This window comes from Ipomoea triloba, chromosome 4 (assembly GCF_003576645.1).
Source record: "Ipomoea triloba cultivar NCNSP0323 chromosome 4, ASM357664v1".
NCBI lineage: Eukaryota > Viridiplantae > Streptophyta > Magnoliopsida > Solanales > Convolvulaceae > Ipomoea > Ipomoea triloba.
In genome coordinates this window covers 26,092,008-26,115,117 of record NC_044919.1, presented here as the reverse complement: position 1 = coordinate 26,115,117, position 23,110 = coordinate 26,092,008, and the positions used below count along the sequence as shown (strand labels likewise).

The window sequence follows — 23,110 nt, the reverse complement described above, 5'->3', positions numbered from 1 at the left end:
TGGAAAGTCCTGAAGGCCAGATTCAGTGAGGCCGATATATTCAGAGTATCGGCTCTCCATGCTGAGGTTCATCAAGTGAAACAAGGCGATTTAAGTGTGAGTTCCTATTTTGCGAAATTGCAAGTATTATGGGATGAATTGCAGGTAGTTAGACCATTGCCTACCTGCACTTGTGCTAGTGTGATTGTGGACTATTGGACAAATTGCAAGCCAACCTGGAGAGTGATAACCTCTCTATTTTCTTGAGAGGACTCAATGAGCAGTACAGCTCGGTCCAATCTCAAATCATGATGACGAAACCGCTCCCATCAGTCGATGAAGCCTTCTTAATTGTCCAACAGCAAGAGAGAAGGTACAATGCTGGAATAATGGGGTCACAATTACCTCAGACTGGTGAGAATCTAAATGGAGGTAGTGTGTTTCTTAGCCAAGGTTGGGGGGGATTCTGCTTCCAAGAAGACATACTCAAGTGGAAACAAGAAGCCTGTATGTAGTCATTGTGGATATACAGGCCACATGATTGAAAAATGTTACAAGAGGCATGGATATCCTCCCGGATGGAAACCAAGAAACAGAGGTCCAGCAGCAGTTAATCAGGTTCAAGTTGCCACACCTCTAGGTTCTACAGACAATGTTGTCTCCTTGACACAAGATGAGTATCAACTGTTCAGACAATTGGTTCAGAGAGAAGTGGCAAATCAGGGTTCGCCACAGGACATGGAAACAACACCACAAGCCAATCTCATCTCTGCAAACTTTGTGCCTAGTGCACTGGAAGGTATGTATCATAAATCTTCTAGTGTTAACAAGATAGTCTGGATATTGGATAGTGGTGCCACTAATCATATTGGATGCCAATCACACACACTAACTTGTGCAAGAAGGGTTCAAGGCATGCATGTTGAAATGCCAAATGGTGCTAAGGCTGAAATCACACATATAGGGACAGTTTACTTCTCAGAAGACTTTATTCTTCAGAATGTGTTTTGTGTTCCTACATTTCATTATAATCTGGTATCTGTTAGTGAATTGATCAAGGGTTCTAGGTGCACATTGTTGCTATATTCTGATTTGTGCCTTATACGGGATCAAGCCCATGGGAAGAGGATTGGTGTAGCTAAGTTGCAGAGAGGCCTTTATCATCTGATCAAGCCTGTTTTACCTGATTCTTCTAGTTCAATAGATAGGATTCAGGTCAATGCTTGTAGTTCTGGAAGCTTGTGGCATACTAGATTAGGACATGCTTCCTACTCAAAACTAAAGACATTACAGTTGTCAAATTCAGATTTGAAATTGAATAAAGATTTTCCTTGTGATGTTTGTCATTTTGCTAAACAAAAGAGATTGCCCTTCCCAAACAGTCTTACTGTGTCCAACCATTGTTTTGAGCTTGTGCATGCTGACATCTGGGGGCCATATCATGTCCACACCATATATGGTCACCAGTATTTTTTAACTATTGTGGATGATTTCAGCAGGTTGACTTGGGTATATTTGATGAAAAGGAAAGATGAGGTTAGAAGTCTGATCAAAGCTTTCTTTGCACTTGTTTTGACACAATTTGGAAGCAAAATCAAGTGTATCAGAACAGATAATGGGAAAGAGTTTGAGATGGGAAGGTTCTATCAAGAAAAGGGAGTGATTCATCAGACCTCATGTGTTTATACTCCGCAGCAGAACAGTGTAGTTGAAAGGAAACATGGGCATATACTGACAGTAGCAAGGGCCATCAAGTTTCAAGCAGGTCTTCCAGATTGTTTTTGGGGTGACTGTGTCTTGCACGCCGTCTACATCATTAACAAGTTACCCTCAGCTGCCTTGCAAGGAAAAATTCCCTTTCAAGTGTTGTTCAAGAAAGCCCCCAAGCTCAATCATCTTAAGGTTTTTGGATGCTTAGTCTATGCTCTTATGTTGAATGGGCACAAATCCAAGTTTGAGTCCAGAAGCAGAAAGTGTGTTTATCTTGGATATCCTAATGGGGTTAAAGGGTACAAACTTTATGATTTGAAGAAAAGAGAAGTGTTTATATCAAGGGATGCAGTGTTCTATGAGAATATCTTCCCCTACAGTACAGTTAATAATTCTAATGCTCAGGCTCTTCATTCAGAAATCATCCTACCTGTTGTTGCCCCTATTGAAGACATTATTCCACCTAATGTGCATTCCCCTAATATATCACCAAGTACTAATAACTTGGCTGACATCCCTACTGTGGACACCACTAAAGCATCACAGCAGGAGCAACAACAGTTAAGGAGGTCTAGTAGGCAAGTTTCCAGACCAGCATACCTCAATGATTATAGTTGCAATAGTACTGCTACTAGGACCTCTCCTCATGCACTCTCTACTGTTATGTCCTATGACAAGTTAGCACCCAAGTTTAAGACCTTTGCTACCAACATATTGAATATTCAAGAGCCTAAGTCCTATAATGAAGCAATTAAACTTGAGTGCTGGAAGAATGCAATGCAAGCTGAGATAGAGGCCCTACAAGCTAACAATACATGGGAACTGACATCTCTTCCACCCTCCAAGCAAGCTATAGGGTGTAGGTGGGTTTACAAAGTGAAGCATTAGTCAGATGGAACCATTGAGAGGTGCAAAGCCGGATTAGTGGCAAAAGGGTACACACAGACATGTGGTTTAGACTATATAGAAACCTTTAGTCCTGTGGCCAAAATCAGTTCTATAAGGACATTGCTTGCTGTGGCAGCAGCAAAAGGATGGCAGTTGCACCAATTGGATGTCAATAATGCTTTTTTGCATGGTGATCTCCATGAGGAAGTATACATGACTCTTCCACAAGGCTTTACTCCACAACATCCTGGTCAAGTTTGTAGATTAACCAAGTCTCTCTATAGGTTGAAACAGGCTAGCAGGCAATAATGGAATGCCAAACTCACTGCAGAATTGATCAATATGGGCTTCAAACAGGCAGTATGTGACACTTCTTTATTCACAAGGGGCTCTGGTGAAAGTTTTGTTGCATTGCTGGTTTATGTAGGTGATGTTATCTTGGCCAACAGTGATATATCTCAAATTCAAGGGATCAAGGATCACCTTCACACTGCTTTCCAGATTAAGGACTTGGGGAACTTAAGGTTCTTCCTTGGACTTGAAGTAGCCAGGAGTGCAAAAGGTATATCTGTCACTCAAAGAAAGTATGCCATAGATTTACTTACTGAGACAGGGTTTTTGGATAGTAAACCTATGAAGTCACCAATGGTGCAAAATGCAAAGCTGAGCAAAGATGAAGGCATACCATTAGAAGAGAATACTGAGTACAGAAGACTCAAAGGAAAACTCCTATATCTAACCATCACCAGGCCAGACATATGTTTTGCTGTACAACAACTCTCTCAATTTCTGGATAAACCTACTAATCTACACTTGCAGGCAGCACACAGGGTTTTGAGATACATCAAGGCGTGTCCTGGTCAAGGCTTATTCCTCCCAGCTAATTCAAATTTGAAACTGATAGGCTTTGTTGATTCAGATTGGGCAGCCTGCTATGACACCAGGAGATCAGTAACAGGATTTTGTATGTTCTTGAGAGATGCCTTGATATCCTGGAAGTCCAAGAAACAGGGAACTGTTTCTAGATCATCATCTGAAGCAGAATACAGGGCCATGGCACTTGCTACTTGCGAGATTCATTGGTTATTGTTCTTGCTTGAGACATTAGAAGTCAATGGGAAAGGGCCAGCTATATTGTTTTCAAACAGTCAATCTGCAATTGCCATTGTTGAAAATCTTGTGTCCCATGAACGAACAAAACATATAGAAATAGACTGTCATCTGATCAGAGAAAAACTACAAAAAGGAATCATCAAACTACTACATGTGTCCTCTGAAAATCAGACAGCTGATATCCTAACTAAGCCTTTGCAGCCTTTGCCTTTTCAAAGATTGGTTTCCAAGTTGGGGCTCCATTCCATCTACGCGCCAGCTTGCGGGGGGTGTTAACTAATAACAGCAGTTAGTATAACAGCAGTTAGTTAGCAATTAGTTAGTCAGTTTGATATTTTGTTAATCTGTTTCAGTAAGGCATCATGCTGTATATAACACTACTATGAACTGCCTCAATAGTCAGTTCAATTTTCTGTTACTCAATACACAAGAAGTTTTCTTTCTTTCCTTTGCTCCCTGCTCACATACTGTGACACCGTCTCACGAATAAGGATCCGTGAGACGGTCTCACACAAGTGTGACCCATTTTAAATAAATTCACGATCTTAAAAGTTAAAACCTTAAATAAAAAAAACCAAACCTAGTTCATATAAATTTTTATAAACCAATAATACAATTAAGATATGTTTTGTTTGTTTGTTTGTTTTTTTTTTTTTTTAAATACATATAGATTTAAATTAATTAATTAATTAATTAATACAAAATTGATTGAATCTGTAGTGTCACTAAACTCCATAGTTGCTCCGCCTTTGAACACATGTAGTATATGTTTCCAATAAATATTCATTCTTTTCATTCAGGTGATGAATTTCACAACATGCATGGACCCCAACCAACTAACGTAATATTTATGTTTCCAATAAATATATGTTCCCTTCAGGTGATGAATTTCATAATATACATGAAGCCCAAGAAAGAAATGCATCGGACACGATGTTATTGCGCTGCTTGAATTCAATGTGTCCCTTGACAGATAAATTAGGTCCAAGTTAAGTGATCAAGGTTAAAATATAGTCCCGTATAGTATGTCCAAGGCGAAGGTGGAGACTTAAGGACCCAGAGCCGAACTGAGGATTATCTTTACAATTATTGTACATGGACTACGGTCCACTTTGTTAATATATTATGTATTTAGTTAATAAATTATGTGTTTGTAAATAAATTGAAGACATATAATCTGTTAACTACATACACATAATATGCCGTTCACATATTATGTATTTATAGTTAATATATTATGTTTATGTAATTAACATATTATGTGTTTATACAATGTAGTTTCATCACAATACAACTACAGTATCATTTTTATATAACTACAGTTTTATTGGACAATATATACTCAAATATGTGAAATTTTTATTCAGTTTCATTTAATATACATTATTGTAGTTTCATTACAACACAACTATAGTATCATTTCTATATAACTACAGTTTTATTGGACAATATACACTCAATATGTGAGATATATTATTTAGTTTCATTTTATACATGCTCTAATTTGATTTCTACACCACTAAAATATCATTTCAATTCAATTACAATTTCATTTGATAATATAAACAAAATATGTGAGACAGTTTCATTCTAGATACATTGTAGTGTCATTTTGTTATGAACACACAAAAATACGGGATCTTTAAAACTTGGCGGCAACCGTTTCTTTACTTAAAGAAATGGTGCCGTTTTTGAATCATGGTCCACAGTATAACGATTGATGTGCATGGGGAGCGCCTAAATTACGCATAAATATAATAGTGGGAGCCTTATCTTATTGGCAATTTATATCATGGACCAGGGTCCACATATAATTGTGAACCCTAAATCAAAATAACGAAATACATAATCGATACTGATAAGGTACAAAATTTCATAATATAAGACACAAAAAATAACCCCACAAAACATATACATAATTAATAATTTCATACTTATTTTTCAAATTTGATTTAAGTGCAAAATTTATGTTCATAGGCACAAAATTTGACAACATAAGACTGAAATTTATAACATAATACACCACTACTAATTAATTTGTTTCAGGTACAAAATTCATATTCTTAAAATATAGAATTTCATAATACAAGACACAAAAACTCACAACGTAAAACACATACACATGGAATAAGGATATATGGTATCTTATTAGAAATATTTAATTCTTACAATATCAAAGCAATCAATAGTAATTACAAGTATTGTCTTGCTTTCTACATCCTCATAGTTTGTCCGTAGTCTTTATCTAGAATTGATTAATATGGGCAATTTTAATTTATTCCATCATCCCCAATACTCTTATACTAGTGTAGTAGTGTTGTCCATCCACGTACTTGTGTACGTGGTGGATGGGGACTAAGAGAGCATTATTTTGTTTCCCATGCCATTCTATAAATAAGGTGGTGAAGCTCAGGCACAGTCTTCAACCCTTTGCCAACAACAATTTCAGAACTATACACTAATGGCTGCTACCAAAGCTAGTCTCCTTGTCACTCTGATGCTACTTGTTCATGGTACGAATCTAAATTACTGTTTTTACTTTTCCCTTTCCAATGGGCGATGAAAACGAACATTGTACGTAGAAATAATGTGTTAGTAAATTTATTGTTTAACTACATATATATATATATATATACAGGCTCTCTTGTGCTTGGGCGATCCAACCCGGGGGGACATGCAAACCAGCAGCCAAAGATTTGCCCTTTGGTCTGTATGTTTTCCGAATATATGATTTGTCCTCCCGACGAAACTAAAATCTATGATGTTGGCTGCACAAATTGTTGCTTCATAGAAGACACTGGCTGCCAACTCTACTCCAATGGAGAGCCCCTCTGCGGCCAACCACGCTTTCGCAATTACTTAAAGCTCAACCACTGAAGGCTAAATAAACGTTAAGGAGGCTAAGGCTATAGCTATCTGGTAATGTGTGTTGTGATGATGAATAATGAAATCAACGTTTGTTACGTTGTAGCAACAATATAATAAAAATGGTATAATAGGACCTTATTAATCCTAACTCTTAAGTCCTAATGTGCCCTTTGTATGCCATGGTGGCGTGGCTCTTTGTGTTCAATTCAAAGAAATGAATAGTAAGTATGTGTCTAATGTTGTAGTACACTACCTCTTATCTATGGTGAATGTGGGATGAAACCATTTTTTTTTTTATTTAAATTGAGACCATCAAGCTAAGGAAGTGAAACTTTATTCGAATAAATTATAATGTGCATGAATAAAATTTCTGATTAAACACGAATTTAATAAGCTAACACAATATTTGTGTGGATCTCAATTAGGGTTGTCAATGTGGGTCAGCACGTCTCCACAAATTTATATGTGGACCATATTCTATACACACCATAAAATAGTACATTTTTAATAGTACCGAGCTTTAGCCTATCTCCCATCAGTATCAATTCGATGTACTTAAATTTTCCGTGTACTTGGAGCATAGGAAAGTATTGCTCATCAACAATATAATTATAATAAGATATTTTTTTTAGTCTAGCATCATAAATTTTAGACGTGGTAGATTAGCAAATACGGGCGCATAAACTACAGAATACAGTTGATGACGAGGGGACCGAGGACGCAATTATAAATGCCTCGGCGGATACAACTGGCGATGAGATTCCGATGGATAACGCTTATATGAACTCGTCAGCCAACTTGAATTCCGTGGCTGGGATGGACCATGACCCGGATCCGAATCTTGCTGAGGACGGCCAAGGGGATACGGTCGCTACTGAGTTTGAAGACCCATCAGCCACTCTTCACCTGAATCACCGACGCTCTAGGAGCTCCGATCGCTATCCGCCTACTGGACCAACGGAGGTGGATACTTTCGCTATATCTTTTTGCTTGCCCTGCAATAGAGAATAAGGCTTTTTGTTTTGAATGAACATCTCTTTTGCACTCCCATCTTGGCTTCCTTGTTTCAATTTTCACATGTTCTGTTTTCCTACTAAGTATAACGATCGTCCCACCGAGCTAACTTTGCTTGGGCCTTTTTAACTTCAACTCCCTCATAGGCAATGACTCGTAAATGATTATTCACAAAATTGGCTAAGTCCTGACTCGGACCTTCTCCCAAACTATAATTCGTAATTCGCATCTCGTCCCTTCAAGCCTTTTAGAATATCTTGCTTCAATTTTTTCTAAGTCTTAAAACTCGTAAATAGTCATTCGAAAAAACGCCTTCGTCTTTACTCGGAATTTTCTTGAGCCTTTTGGACCCTAATCTCTGAGGCTCGGACGCCTTTCGTGGGCTATGAAACTGAGTCAATCCTACAATCGGACTTGCAATGTCCTCACGTGTTGATACAATTCCCGGGCTCAGATTCCTCTAAGCTTTTTTGGATTTCAAATTGTAGAGATTTTCCTTTCTCCTCATTTTTTCCGTAGCCCATTCTCCCCTCCTTCATGTGTTTCCCCCTTACTCCAGTTATGTCGGTTTCCCAACCCTACACTACAATTATGTCGGTTTTCCGACCCTTTACTCCAATTACGTCGATTTCCCGATCCTTCTATTGTAACTCGCGTCATTTGAAGGCTGGCGGACCGCCTGACTTTCGTCTTAAAGAACCCAGGCCACTTGGAGACTGGCGGACCACCCGACTTTCGTCCTTTTGCACACAAGAGTAATTTAAAAGATATATATTTTTATTTCTAAAGATAATCGAACTATAGGCTTTTCAGCCGTTACACGGAATAAGATTTTCAACTGCTAAGTATAATAGACCTATCGGCCACTAACTAGCTAATGGTCTCTTGACCTAAAGGGGCAGACTTTTCAGCCTACCCTAATTTTTTACACTTTTCAGCCTTTATAATAGTTCAGATTTTTCAGCCCTTATGGAGTACCAAACTTTTCAGCCTTTACAAATAGAATTTCCTGAGGTGGTACGAGTTCCATATCCTCTCTACTGGTCGACCGTTCCTTGTTTCCAGTCGGTATGTCCCTGGCTGAACCACTATAGCTACACGGTAAGGCCTTTCCCACTTCTTTGCAAATTTTCCTCCTCCATTGGGCTGACTAGCGGTCTAACTTCTGAGCACTAGCGAGGTTTGACACGTTTATCATGATATCTCTTTACCGACCTTTGATACTCGGCCATTCGACGCTAAGCTACCTCTCTTTTCTCTTCTAGGAAGTTCTTTTCTATCATTAAACTCTCTTCATTTGCCTCATCAGTGTATCGCATGACTTGGTCACTAGGCTTGAGCACTTCAATTAGCACCTTGGCCTCAAATCCATATGTTAAAGAAAAGGGGGTTTCTCTAGTTTTCCTTATCGGACTTGTGCGGTAAGCCCATAACACTCGATCTAGCTAACTCACCCTGCTCCCCTTGATATCACTCAACTTCTTTCGTATTCCATCCACAATAGTCTGATTGACATTCTCCACTTATCCGTTGGTCTGAGGATAGGCTACGGATACCTTGGTGTGCCGAATCCCGAACTGTTCACAGAACTCGGCGAAGTGCTGACAATCGAACTGCCGACCGTTATCACTTATCAAATGCTCGGGAATGCCAAACCGACAAATTACATTCTTCCAAAGGAATTTTCTACATTGATACTCGACGATAGTGACTAATGGCTAGACCTCCACCCATTTAGTGAAGTAATCAACAACTATTATGCAGAACTTGTGTCGGCCCGGTGCAACTGGTAGTGGGCTCAACAAATCTATGCCCCATCTTGTAAAGAGAATGTTGATGGTGACTAGCGTATAGAAGGAGGTTGGCCTTGTTTCTTTCTGGGCAAAGGCTTGACAAACAGGGCACTTTGCCACCTTTTAGATGAAGTTTCTGACCATGGTCGGCCAATAATATCCTTGTAGTACCAACTTTCGTGCCAAAGTGTAAGCTCCTTCCATCACTTTTTCAGCATCGGCCGGGAATAGGCACAACAGTAGGGGTCCCCGAAAGGACCTTTTGTAGAGCCTTCCGTCCTGCATGACATAGGATGGTGCCATTCTTTTGATTCTAGCTGCTTCCACAAGGTCATCAGGCAGCTCGACCTTGACCTTGTACATCATAAGGTCGGCCAACACCTGAGCTTCTAGAGTAACTTCCTCATCATTGTCACTTTTTCCTTGGTTTCGCCCTGGTTGACTTATCACATTGTCATTTTCCTCAACCTCATCCCGAGCTTCTATACTTGATCGTTCTACTATCTCTTTCCGACATATGCCCACTAAGTACTCTAGTATCCCTTCCAACTTTATCTTAGACAGAACGTCTGCCTCTGAGTTTTCTGCTCTAGAAACATGGTCAAGCTACTCATAAGCTTGGAACTCTTTTAGGAGTCCCTCAGTCACTTCCTTGTACCGTCTCATTCTTTCTCCTTTAGTCTCATAAGATCCTTTCACTTGCCCGACTACCAGACCTGAGTCGATCCGAATGCGATGCTTCTCGACTCCTAATGTTTTAACCACTCTTAATCCACCGAGGACAACCTCATACTCAGCCATATTGTTGGAAGTTTTAAACTGATACTCCAAAGCATAGTACAGTCGGAATCCTTCTAGGGTAGTTACCATTACTCCCCCCCCCCCCCCCCATGGTGCTTCTGACTTGACGCACCATCGGCATGCATCTCCCACCATCCCTCGGACTCGGGAACGGTCACAGAGTCATCCTTTAAGTTTTGAGCCGTGCATTCAACTATAAGATGCGTTCAGTAAGCGTGTAGTAATCGGAAACCTGACCCAGTCAGAATCGGAGTAAGCGTGCAGCTCGGAGGGTGGTGATGATGTTAAGTGTAACCTGTAGTATTGAGTGCCCTTGACATATTGCAGAACCCGCTTGAGTAGACCCCAATGATCGACTGTCGGAGAGTGCATAAATTGACACAACCTATTGACCGAATAGGAAAGGTCTGGCCAAGTAATAGTCAGATACTGGAGTGCCCCAACAATCCGGCGATACTGTGTGGGATTGTCATAAGGATCTAGAGACGAAGTTGCTGGTTGAGTGACCGCAGCGGGTGTTGCCAAGGCTTTGCAGTCGGACTTTCCTGCGCGTGATCAGATACCCTTCATGTACCACCATTGAGAAAGTATAAAGCCACCCCCGTCGGATAGTGTCTCAATACATAGAAAGAAACTCAGTGTGCCTAGGTTCCTTATCTTGAATGCACTGGAAAAGCGTTGAAATAGAGTGTTGATCAAAGACGAATCATTTCCCATCATGATGATGTCGTCGACATACGCAAGTAAGAACACTCGGGAATTCCCAGTTGTGTAGTAAAAGAGCGAGACATCAGTTTTGGAAGCCAAAAATCCTGTGGATGTTAAGAACTCATGTAACCTCTTAAACCAGGCGCGGGGCGCTTGCTTGAGCCCGTATAGAGACCGTTGAAGATGACAGACATGCCCTAGATGTGCAAGATCTTCGTAACCAGGTGATTGCTTCATATATACTGTTTCAAACTTTCAGATAAGTGGCCATTTAAAAAAGGATTGTGAATATTCAGTTTCCGTAGGGTCCATTTGTTGGAAACTACAAAAGAAAAGAGTAATAGGATTGTAGTCGGTTTGACTATAGGCTAAATGTGTCAAAGAAATCTTCACCAGCTACTTGATTGAACCCTTTAGCGACAAGGCGTGCTTTATAGCGCTCAATTGAGCCATCAGCTTTGCGTTTTGTGCGGTAAACCCATTTGCAGCCTATAATGTTCATGTGTGGCGTAGCCCGTATTAGTTTTCAAGTGTTGTTATGTAAAAGAGCGTTGAACTCTTGATCCATGGCGTCCTGCCATTGCGGGTGGCCAACGGCTTGAGAGTAACAAGTTGGGTCTATTGTTGTATTAAGGGCATAGAATTGCTCGCCTGTGCCTCGAGTCTTGTGGTGAGTGCGCATTATGTGTCCCCCTTCTTGAGCTTGACCTGTGCTAACCTAAGCCTCGGGTGGTGCAGTAGGAGCTTGTATAGCCAAAGGCCCGGACTCCTGTGCTAGCGATAAGACCACATTAACCAGTTCCTGTGCTAGCGGCAAGGCCACATCGACCAGTGTTGGTTTAGTATTAGCTATTACCGACCTGGCTCCCCAGGGAGTAGTAGTAGCCCCCCGATTTGAGTTATCTTGAAAAGAATACTACACAGAAAACGGGAAGATAGTTTTAGCAAACCAGACATGACGACAGATAAAGACCTTTCCCGTGTTAAGGTCCATGAAACGATATCCCCTAAAGGAAACTGGGTAGCCTAGCAATTCCCAGCCGTTGATGCCACACTATGGACGACGCTCTAGCAAAAAGGAATGCAGAATGAGTGTGCGGGACCAACAACTTGTACAATCCGCGCGCAGTGGATCCCTTAAGAAGAACCGCCTGTGTGGTGTAGTCCTTCACAACAAACAAATTTTCATGAAACTCAAAATACACATTATTTTCATTAGTGAATTGATAAACTGACAAAAGTGGTAACGACAATTTTGGGACATGCAAAATGTTTGACATTTTTAAAATTTTTAGAACCTGAAGGGATAATCGCATGACCCACACGAGAAAAACCCAAACCTACGTCATTGCCGACTTTGAGAACATCACCAACCGTGTAGGCGTCGGAGTGATCCATCATCTCTTCGTCCAAGGTTGCATGAGATGATGCACCAATGTTCAAATACCGCGCCTCCGTCATCGCTTGCGCCAGAGTCTCACCGAAAACTGCCATATTGGCATGAGTGCCTGGGCGGTCACTATACCGTTTATAGCAGGAAACGGCAGTGTGGCCGTGTGACCTGCAAATCTGGCACAAGGGATTGCCTCCACGTCCTCACCCTTGACCGCCTCTGCCACGTCCTTGTCGTCCCCGACCATTGAAAGAGTGGCGGCCACCAGAGATGGGTTCACCAGCGTTCCTGCCTCGTCTAGCGAAGAAGGCAGCCGGGGAGCCTGCTGCTGCAGATGAGTCCACCGCCGTGAAGTCGTCGGTGTGAATGAACTCCAGCGCCTATAGATGATCCGCGAGCTGCGGGAGGGTGACCGGCGTACCTGAAACGGTTAGGGAACTCGCCACCGCCCGAAACTCTGGTCGAAGCCCGTGAAGAACATAGAGAATCTGTTCGTCAGGGGATAGCGGTCGACCTGCGAGGGAGAGTGCTTCAACAATCATATGTGCCTTACCCAGGTATTCAGCTGGTGAGCCATTGCCTTGTCGGAGGGTTTGGAACTGTCCGAGTAAGCTCAGACAGCGAGCATGTGTTGATGACACCAGCGCCACCGTGATGGACTCCCATACTTCCCGGGTGGTGTTCCGGCCTACCGCAAGATATATGACTTCGTTCGAGAGCGACGAAATAAGGAGAGACAAGATCAATTGATCTTGTTGTATCCATGCGGTGTACGCGGGATTGGGTGCAGAAGTGGCCGCCGGCACAGTGGTGGTGCCGGACTGCGGAGGGGCTGGGACGGTCACTGGAGGACAAGGGAGGTTGTCGTCAATGTAGCCGAGAAGCCCCTGGCCGCGGAGGAACAGAACTAGCTGGGTGTGCCAAAGTTTGATGGAGACGAAGTGATGCGCCGTCGTGAGGGAGTTGGTGGTGGCCGGAGCAGGGACGGTGGTGGTGGTCATCATGCGCTCGGAAGAATGCGTCGACATCGGCGTTTACTGGGAAAAAAATAAACAAAAACCAAACCTATCGCAACTGATACTAGATGAGATATAGGATTCAAACTTGATTGTGATTACAAAAAGAGAGAGTCCTATATGAGAGTTAACACTAGACTCTTCTATTCTACAAGCTATAGCTAATTAATTGACTAAACTACAGCCACTCACGTGGAAACTATATAATATAAACTAATATACAATATTATTACTAACAAAAACGATGAGATACAAATAAATTCATACTTGTAAGGTACAAAGTTTTATAATATAACACACAAAAGATCACAACACGGCACATGACACATACACATATTATATAAAGTATTTACTTATTTTTTAAATTTGATTTAATTAGGTGTAAAATTTGTGTCCATGGACACAAAATTTCACAACATATGACGCATAAATTTATAACATAAGACACAACTACTAATTTGTTTCAAAATTCTACTACTTGTACTCCCATTTTCTACTCTCTCACTTTTTATTAATTTATTTACAATTTTACCATCGCGCATCTCTTTTAACTAAACATTACCTTTTTAAAAAAAAAAAAAACAAAAGTAGCGGAAAGTCAAATTTTATTCTTTTTTTTTTGGTACTATTACAGATTTTGTCGTAATTGATTGCTTACAACAGCTTATTCAAATACTGCCATTATTTTGAACACAAAAAGTTTTGTGAAGCCCAAAATGGCGTTACATATAAGATTTTAATTTGTTTGTTTATTTCCCTGTACAGATTAGTGATCCACTAGCACGATAGAGTTTGCAGCCCTTTTTCACGGTGCAACAGTTAACGCAGGATGGACGAATCTTTTTGAAGTTTGGTGGGCATTTGGTGTAAGCCACTTCCATACACTGTTGGATGCAAACCTGCTTGGCTTCTACCTTGCTTCCCACCATAATAATTCCTATCATTTATCAAATAACAAATGATGGCCTTGTTTGGTAAATAATGAGCCTATCAGTCAATTTTGGCTTATTTAACCACTATTAATTGTTTGACTTGGTTAAAAAATTGTTTGGTTAATAAGCTTTTTGTAACTCCAAAATGCTAAAATTCAAAAGACTACTCAAAGCAGTCTTTTCATTTAGCTTTTTGAGAAAAAGAAATTATACCAAACAGCTATCAGCTAACCGCCAAACAACCAACCCAATCAGCTAATGTTATCAACAAATCATACATTCTAACACATGTTATCAACAAATCATACCTTCTAACCCAAACAGCCAACCCAATCAGCTAACAGCTATTTACCAAACAAGGTCGATATGTTTTAGTCCCTCAATTATATATCTTTAATTAGGTTAATTATTGCATTTTAGTCGATACAAAATTCATCCTTAATATTATTAAATATTTTCAATTTTTGTTATTTGAATAATAGAACTTTATATCACAATTGCAATTTCACTCTCTCTCCCTCTCTATATGGTTTGCATGTGTTTTTGGTAAAAATAACATCTGAATATAATGATTTTTTTTTTAATGAAGATTTATAGTTTTGTTGAAAAAATTTACAATATAATTGAAATACTAAAATTAAAATATATCTTCCCCAATCAAATATAATAGAAATCGCTTAGCTTAGGAATTCGAAGGGTTTGGCCTTAAATGTGAGAATTATTTGATATGTGAATGATATTAACTTCTTATGCGGTTACAAAGTTCTTTGAATCATTTGTTTAAGGAGTCTTAAGTTCAAATTCAGATTTAGTTAAATAAAGTCTCTTATTGTGTATTATTTGATCTATTGCCCATGAATCGAAGTACGAAATGAATTCGGAAGAAGATGATTCATTTGTAGTTTCACAAAAAAATAAATAAATAAATAAAAATTATAAGTTTCATTATTTTAATTTGAAAACAATAATAATAAAATTATTTTAAAAAGAAAAAGAAAAGAAAAGAAAAAGAAGACTTACCACACAGAAGCATAGTTAGGAGCCATACTTTGCTTATAGCACCCATCCGGCGTTAGCTTGTATGGCGTGTTTATGAGTGAAACAATTTAATTTATAGGCATTTATCAAATAGAAGTATAAATATCAACTTGGGTTAGTGATGGTCGATGGGACGACGACTTTGTGCGCAATCCATTATGATATTCTAATATATATATATATATAACTAAAGTTGTGGAACAGTTTTGCCATTTACTCAAAAACAATATTTTGGAAAATTCTAGGTTGGCGCCACCTATTAAATCAACTAACTCGATTTTTTTTTTTCATTTCTTTTCTTTGAGATACAAAGGATATGATGTACAATATTGTAGATGAAGTGACATTTTAATGGAAATCAATATCATATCATTTGGCAAACCGTTCCAAAATGATGTCATTGAATGGTATGAGTTAGAATAATATATATTATGAGTTAGAAATTTATAATGTACATTATGTGTTAGAATAATTTACATTATGTGTTTGAATAATGAAACTTCTGGGGTAAGATAATATACATTATGTGTTAGAATAACTTATATTATGAGTTAGATTAATGAAACTTCTAGGATAAAATAATATACATTATGAGTTATAAAAATGTATATTCCATTGAGCGACCTTATGCTAAAAGATGTTGTCGTTCAACTAGAAAACAAAGTTTTTGTCACCGAAAACATGATAGAGCTAAGATGGACTCACCGGAGAAGAAATGAAAAAGAGGTAAAAAGACTAAAATACTCTCATTATTTTACTTATTAATGTTTTGCGGTGAGTTTTAGCCGTAATTTGACCGCAGTGACCAAAATTAATAAAAATTACATAGTTAAGGTACGAAATTAACACTTTTAAAAGTCGATCCATATAGTCAGTGGACCATGGTAATTTACTCTAAATTAATAACCAACATTGAACTAGTATAAGAATCTCTCTTTATTAGCTCATTTACTTACCTGTGCAATCCAAATCTTCACTAAACAGAAACATTGCAATTTTTACGGATAGAATAAATCAAAACAAATCTTCCGTTGCCGGGAATCGAACCCGGGTCTCCTGGGTGAAAGCCAGATATCCTAACCGCTGGACGACAACGGAACGCTTGAGTATCTCATCTGTTTAATTTTATTACTTCATAATGTATGGTTTACAATGAAAAAATATCGAAACTAATTGCGGTGAACGTGGATCGAACACGTGACCTTCAGATCTTCAGTCTGACGCTCTCCCAACTGAGCTATCCCCGCAACTGACAATTACTTTTTATTTTATATTTAACAAGTAATACCATTGTGTAACGATAGTTAATGATGTCCCCCTTATCGCTTTGTGTAGTGATTATTGCATTTTCAAACTGATTAAAAGATAGCCACGATGTTTTCCACAAAAAAAAAAGATAGCCACGATAATTACGTCAATTGGCTAACGGATTTCATTTGAAGGACATGCAAAATAATGGATTCATGAAACACTACGGCAAGCACCTTATGTACGTATTCAACAAGAGGATGAGAACAGAATATTGTATAGATTGAATTCTGTCAATACAATGTCAGCTAATAGGAGATATATATACAAGAGCAGTCTCATGTAAAGTAGAATAGATAGTCCTATCATGACTCAAATACAAAGAGTCCTAATACTCCCCCTCAAGCACAAGGTAAGCTAGTTACCTGAAGCTTGTCTCTAAGAAAAGAAAAACGAGGACCATGTAAAGCTTTTGTAAAGATGTCAGCTAGTTGATCCTTTGTAGAGATAAAATTCATCTGAATATCCCCACTGGCAACTCTGTCTCTGACAAAATGATAATCAATTTCCACGTGTTTGGTTCTAGCATGAAAAATTGGATTTGCACACATGTAAGTAGCACCTAGATTGTCACACCATAGTTTTGGAGCAGGAATTCTATCAATGTTGATCTCTCGTAGCAGGGACACGATCCATATTACTTCAGCACAGACATCTGCCAAGGCTTTATATTCTGCCTCCGTGGAAGATCTCGCAACAGTCTTCTGTTTCTTGCACACCCAAGAAACAAGATTGGTGCCAAGAAACACTGCATATCCACTGGTAGATTTCCGATCTTCAGGGCACCCAGCCCAGTCAGAATCAGAGAAGGCATGAAATTCTCTTGACTTGGACTGAGACACACGCAAGCTGAAAAAGAGAGATCCCTTGACATACCGGAGCACTTGCTTTAGTTGTTCCCAATGCGATAATGTAGGGGCATGCATATGTTGACAAAGTTGATTGACTGCGAAGGACAGATCTGGTCGGGTAATTGTGAGATACTGGAGAGCACCAGCCAAGCTTCTGTACTTCGTTGGATCCTCATATGGTTCGGCACAAAGTGATGGAGATTTTGAGATAGAAATGGGAGTGGCCAGAGATTTACAGTCAGACATACCTGCCCTCTTCAAGATGTCTGTCATATACCGCTGTTGAGAGAGTATCACACCAGTGTCAGTCTTAACAAGCTCAATGCCAAGGAAGAAACCAGGCTCACCAAGATTTCTGATTTTGAAAGCATTGGACAACTTGGAGAGAAGATTAGTCACCAATTGCTGATCATTACCCATCACCAAGATATCATCAACATATACTAATAGGTACACAGAAGCAGAGCCACGAGAATAGTATAATAGTGAGACATCAGTTTTTGAAGCTATAAATCCAACTGACAACAAGAAATCATGTAACCGATTAAACCAAGCCCGCGGGGCCTGTTTCAAACCATATAAGGAACGCTTCAACAAACAGACATGATCAGGTAAAAGAGTGTCAACATACCCGGGGGGTTGACGCATATAAACAATTTCAGACAAAGTACCATTCAGAAAAGCATTATGTATGTCAAGTTGCCTGATCACCCAACCAGAAGAAATAGCCAAACTTAAAAGCAACCTGACTGTAGTGGGCTTAACAACTGGGCTAAACGTGTCAAAAAAGTCCTAACCAGGAACCTGATTGAAACCTTTAGCCACTAGCCTCGCCTTGTACCTCTCTATCGAACCATCAACTTTACGCTTAGTACGAAAAACCCACTTGCACCCAACTACATTCATACCTGAGTGAGGAGGGACCAGAACCCAAGTCTGATTATGCAACAATGCATTGAACTCCTGATCCATCGCCTCCCTCCATTCTGGAAACTTTACTGCTTGGGTGTAGCATGTGGGCTCGGGAGGACAGACCTGAGCAGATAGAGCCAAGAGTGGAGCCACTGACCGGCTTCTAGTAGCCATGGAATGGGAACGAACTGTCGGACGTGTGGTCTTACCACGAGGTCGTCCTCTCTGGCGGGCAGGTGCAGCAGCGGTGGCAGCAACTGGTACGGACTGATCACAAGGAGCAGGTGATGGTGGTAATATCTGCAAGACTGATTCAACCCAGGGCCGCTGCTCAGGAGGAGGTGGCTGCAAAGCAACTTTACTAACAAAAGGAAACACTTTCTCATCAAAGTGTACATGTCTGCAAACATAAATCTTATTAGTCTCTAGGTCCATGCATCTATACCCCCTAAAAGACTCAGGATAACCAAGAAATACACAGGGGGAAGACTGGTAAGACATCTTGTGCCGGTTGTAGGGACGTAAGTAAGGGTAGCAAAGACAACCAAACACACGAAGAAAAGAGAACGAGGGAGGAGACCTATGCAGTAATAGATGAGGACTGGAATTTTGCAAAACACTTGACGGCATTTTATTAATCAAGTAAACCGCAGTTTCAAAAGCAAAGTCCCAAAAACGAGAAGGAACAGACGCACGGGCCATAAGAGTAAGACCGGTTTCGACAACAAGCCTGTGTTTCCTCTCAACACGGCCATTCTGCTCATGTGTATAGGCACAAGACTGTCTATGATTAATCCCTAACTTAACAAACTGAGTATGCAATTTTTTGTATTCTGCCCCTAAATCAGACTGAACAGACTTAATTTTGCGATTAAAGAGCCGTTCAACAGAGACACGAAATTTATCAAAGATGTCATACAAATCAGATTTTAATTTCACAGGGAAGTACCAGGTATAGCGAGAATGATCATCAACAAACAAGACAAAATATCGATGACCAGAAGAAGACAAAACAGGAGCTGGTCCCCAAATATCAGTGTATATTAAATCAAGAATGTTCGAACTAACAGACTCTACGCGTGGCAAAGGGAATCTAGCAGATTTGCCCAATTGACACGCAGAACATAAAGTAGAATTACAACGAATATAATTACTAGACCCACTAACAGAATAAAACGGAAGAATACGATTTAAAACTCTCTGATGTGAATGACCCAGACGATCATGCCAAACTGAGGAGGAAGCACGAGACGAGACTAAGGCCTGAGGACTAGCTTTCGGAATAGGGAGTGTGTAAAGACCACCCGAATTAGGGCCCCGTAGGAGGATTGCTTTGGTTGCTATATCCTTCACAACAAAAAAAGACGGATGAAATTCAAAAAAGACATTATTGTCAGTGGCAAAGCGGTAAACAGATAAAAGGGAAGAAGACAGACCAGGAACACGCAAGATTTGAGACAACTTAAAAACTTTAGACGGAGTAGTAAAAGAAGCATGGCCAATATGACTAATAAGAAGACCCTTACCATCACCAACACGAAGAGTATCACCACCAACATACTCTTCAGAGGTAGAGAGTGCAGCAATATCAGGAGTTGCGTGATCAGTTGCCCCAGTGTCAGGAATCCATAGGTGTGAATCAGAAGCAAGGTTCGGGGTACCTTCAGAGTATGTTAAATTGGCCTGTGGATTATACCCTCCATAATTACCATTAATCAAGGAATAACACGCAGGAGCCAAGTGACCATAGTTGCCACATAATTGACAGCAAGGCTGCCAATTACCACGAGCTCCACCGCCCCGCTGCCCACGTGACCGTCCCCCTCGACCATGCACACCGCCACACTGCTGGAATCCAGAAGAACCACCGCCGGCAGATTGACGCGACGAAGCAGCACCACGCTGCTACGACCGACCTCCACGCCAGGAGCGCTGCTGACTTCGGCCACCACCACGCTGAGCAGCGAACACCGCAGGCTGAGAGCCACCATACCCAGCCTCACTGGTAATGAATTCATGAGAGCCCAGTAAATCGGCAAGCTCAGGAAGGGTAACCGGTACATTACGTACGTTCAAGGAAGTGGTGAGGGGAATGTACTCAGGCCGAAGACCCTTGAAAACATACATATTCTGCTCTTCAAGCGGCACGGGACGACCGGCGAGTGCCAAATCTTCAACCAAGACCTGTGCTCGTGCGATGTAATCCGTCACCGAGAGATCACCTTGACGAAGGTTCTGTAGTTGGCCGAGAAGGTGCATGGTGCGAGCACGGCTGGACGACGCAAGAACCTGCTCAATGGCTAACCACAGAGCACGAGAAGAAGAACAACCGATGGCAAGATACATTACCTCTGGCGAAAGAGACGAGATCAGCATACTTAGGACTGCTTGATCTTGGCGCACCCATGGCGGATACAGAGGATTAGGTTGAGCAATAGCAGCGGTCGAGTCTGCCGGAACGGGAAGAAGACGAGTAGGGCTAAGGTTCGATCCATCAACAAAGCCCATGAGCTCGTGCCCGCGAAGAAACGGGATAACCTGTGCCCTCCAAAACAGGTAATTCTTGTTCGTCAATTTAATACTAACAAAATGGTGAGCAGCAGAAAAAGTAGTAGCGGCCGAAGAGACCGTAGAGGAAATAGCTGCATCAGAAACGGTCCGTTCAGAGGAATCCACAGAGCCGTCAGCCATTAGGAAAGAAACCTAGGCTAGCTGATACCAGATGAGAACAGAATATTGTATAGATTGAATTCTGTCAATACAATGTCAGCTAATAGGAGATATATATACAAGAGCAGTCTCAGGTAAAGTAGAATAGATAGTCCTATCATGACTCAAATACAAAGAGTCCTAATAAAGAGGCTCAAACTAATTATCTCTAACAATACTTCTAGGAAAAATATTTCATGTACTCCTAAAAATTAATTCCCAATTTTTACTCTCACTTATGTTTAAATTTAATTGGATGAAGAAAAAAAAAGAATGAATAAACGCCATTGTCCCCTATTAAATTGAGCAATCAAATCATATCAAATCATAACGAGTAGAAAATGGGAGTAGGAATTAAAAGTACATGTAGAATTACTCCTTCTATAGTTCCTAATATACGTATATAATACTTTGATGACATTTGTTTTCTTGATATCTACGTGTTTTGGTAGCAGCAAAACAAGTAATAATCTGCTTCATGATAAAGACTATCATTCATTCCTTTTTTTTTTTACGAAGAAGATTGCAACAATTGCAAAGCACTTTATAAGCACAAGGGATAACTATTGAGTTTTGTTTAGGAATAATGTTATAAATCTCTCCCGTATTTCCCTTAATAATTTCCTCTTCTGTTGTGGCATCATCTTATTAGTACGTAGCTAAATTTATTTTTAATTAGGGATGGGGTCAGTTAATTTATCGGTACCAAATGAATGAAAGTAACATTAACAGGTAAATGTTTAGAGGGGAAATATAGGATAGTCAAACACAATGCATTGCTTTGTCTTCTAACTTCTTGCTCAACAACTATTACATGAAACAACGCTAGTTATATTGAGGTTTGAAATAATAACATTAATTAACACGAACTAAAGTCATGCATATATAATCACAACAAAGTAGTGCTATACAGCCTTCTTAATCACTACTTGGCACGTTAAATTGAGGTTTGAAATAATAACATTAATTAAAAAAAAAAATCGGCCATACACATACTGCCACACGAGCATTTTTCACCAAAATATCATCAAAAATATTTATCAAATAATCTCTAACTTCTGTCTCCAAATTCATTTTCATGATTCTTTAACCGGGATTCGGTTATGTGACCACTCACTTGGAATAGTAATAGAGGTGTCATAATGTCAATTACATTATATAATAGTTACAATTCTAATTTTCCTTTCATACAAATAAAATTATTATATAAAAAATATATCATTAAAAAACTCTAATTGGCCGGGATGCAGAGATCTCATTGAATTTAATTTTGACTTTCTCATATGTAAGAGTAGTAACCAGATGTTCAAAAGAAAGATGCAGTGAACATAGCAAGATTATCATCGTGTCTTCATCTTCAATCTCGACATCAAGCTTGTCCAGATCTGAGATTATCTAGCTAAAGACATTAATATGTTGCACCAAGTCTGAATCCTTCTGCATTTTAAGCTTGTAAAACCTCTACTTTAGATACAATTTATTCGTCAGAGATTTTTGATGAACTGCCTCCCCAATTTATCCCCCTCCAAGGTTTTGACATGTTGTGCCAACAAATCCTTAACCCTAGACTGTCATAACCTGAAATTTCATGTACCATCAAATTTTGATACTTCAAATTTTTCACTCGAACTGGCTATCTCAACAGTGCTCTGATACCAATTTGTTGAGATTAACGAAAACAATAAACAATAACGATGGAAAAAAGTAAAAAATGCAAGATTTACGTGGTTCGACAATGTGTCTACGTCCACAGAAGCGACGAAGCTATTCTTTTATTAATTGTGATGGTGATGATAAAACATTTGAGGTCACATGCATCATATTTATATGCAACCTTAAACATGCATATAGAAGTACAAAATACCTTTGTACTACGGGTTTGACCTAATCCGCTCCACTCATATTTCTTATATGCAATATACTCAACAATGGGGAAGCAATTTTTATACTAGTTCATAACAATGTCGAATACTAAAAATAATCACGAATAACGCACATATTAATTTGAAAAAAAAAAACATATTACTATGCAAGCGCGCACAAAAAAAAACAAAAAAAAAAAAACAAAAAAAAAAAA

At 39.7% G+C, this 23,110-nt stretch overlaps 2 non-coding genes across 2 annotated transcripts; both read right to left on the bottom strand.

Annotated features, from left to right (window-relative positions):
* Window positions 1-16,279: 16,279 nt before the first annotated feature.
* TRNAE-UUC lies at window positions 16,280-16,351 on the bottom strand. The gene has a single exon. It is a non-coding gene; the product is annotated as a tRNA-Glu (tRNA).
* Window positions 16,352-16,427: 76 nt separating this feature from the next.
* Window positions 16,428-16,500, bottom strand: TRNAF-GAA. The gene has a single exon. It is a non-coding gene; the product is annotated as a tRNA-Phe (tRNA).
* Between the last annotated feature and the right edge of the window lie 6,610 nt (window positions 16,501-23,110).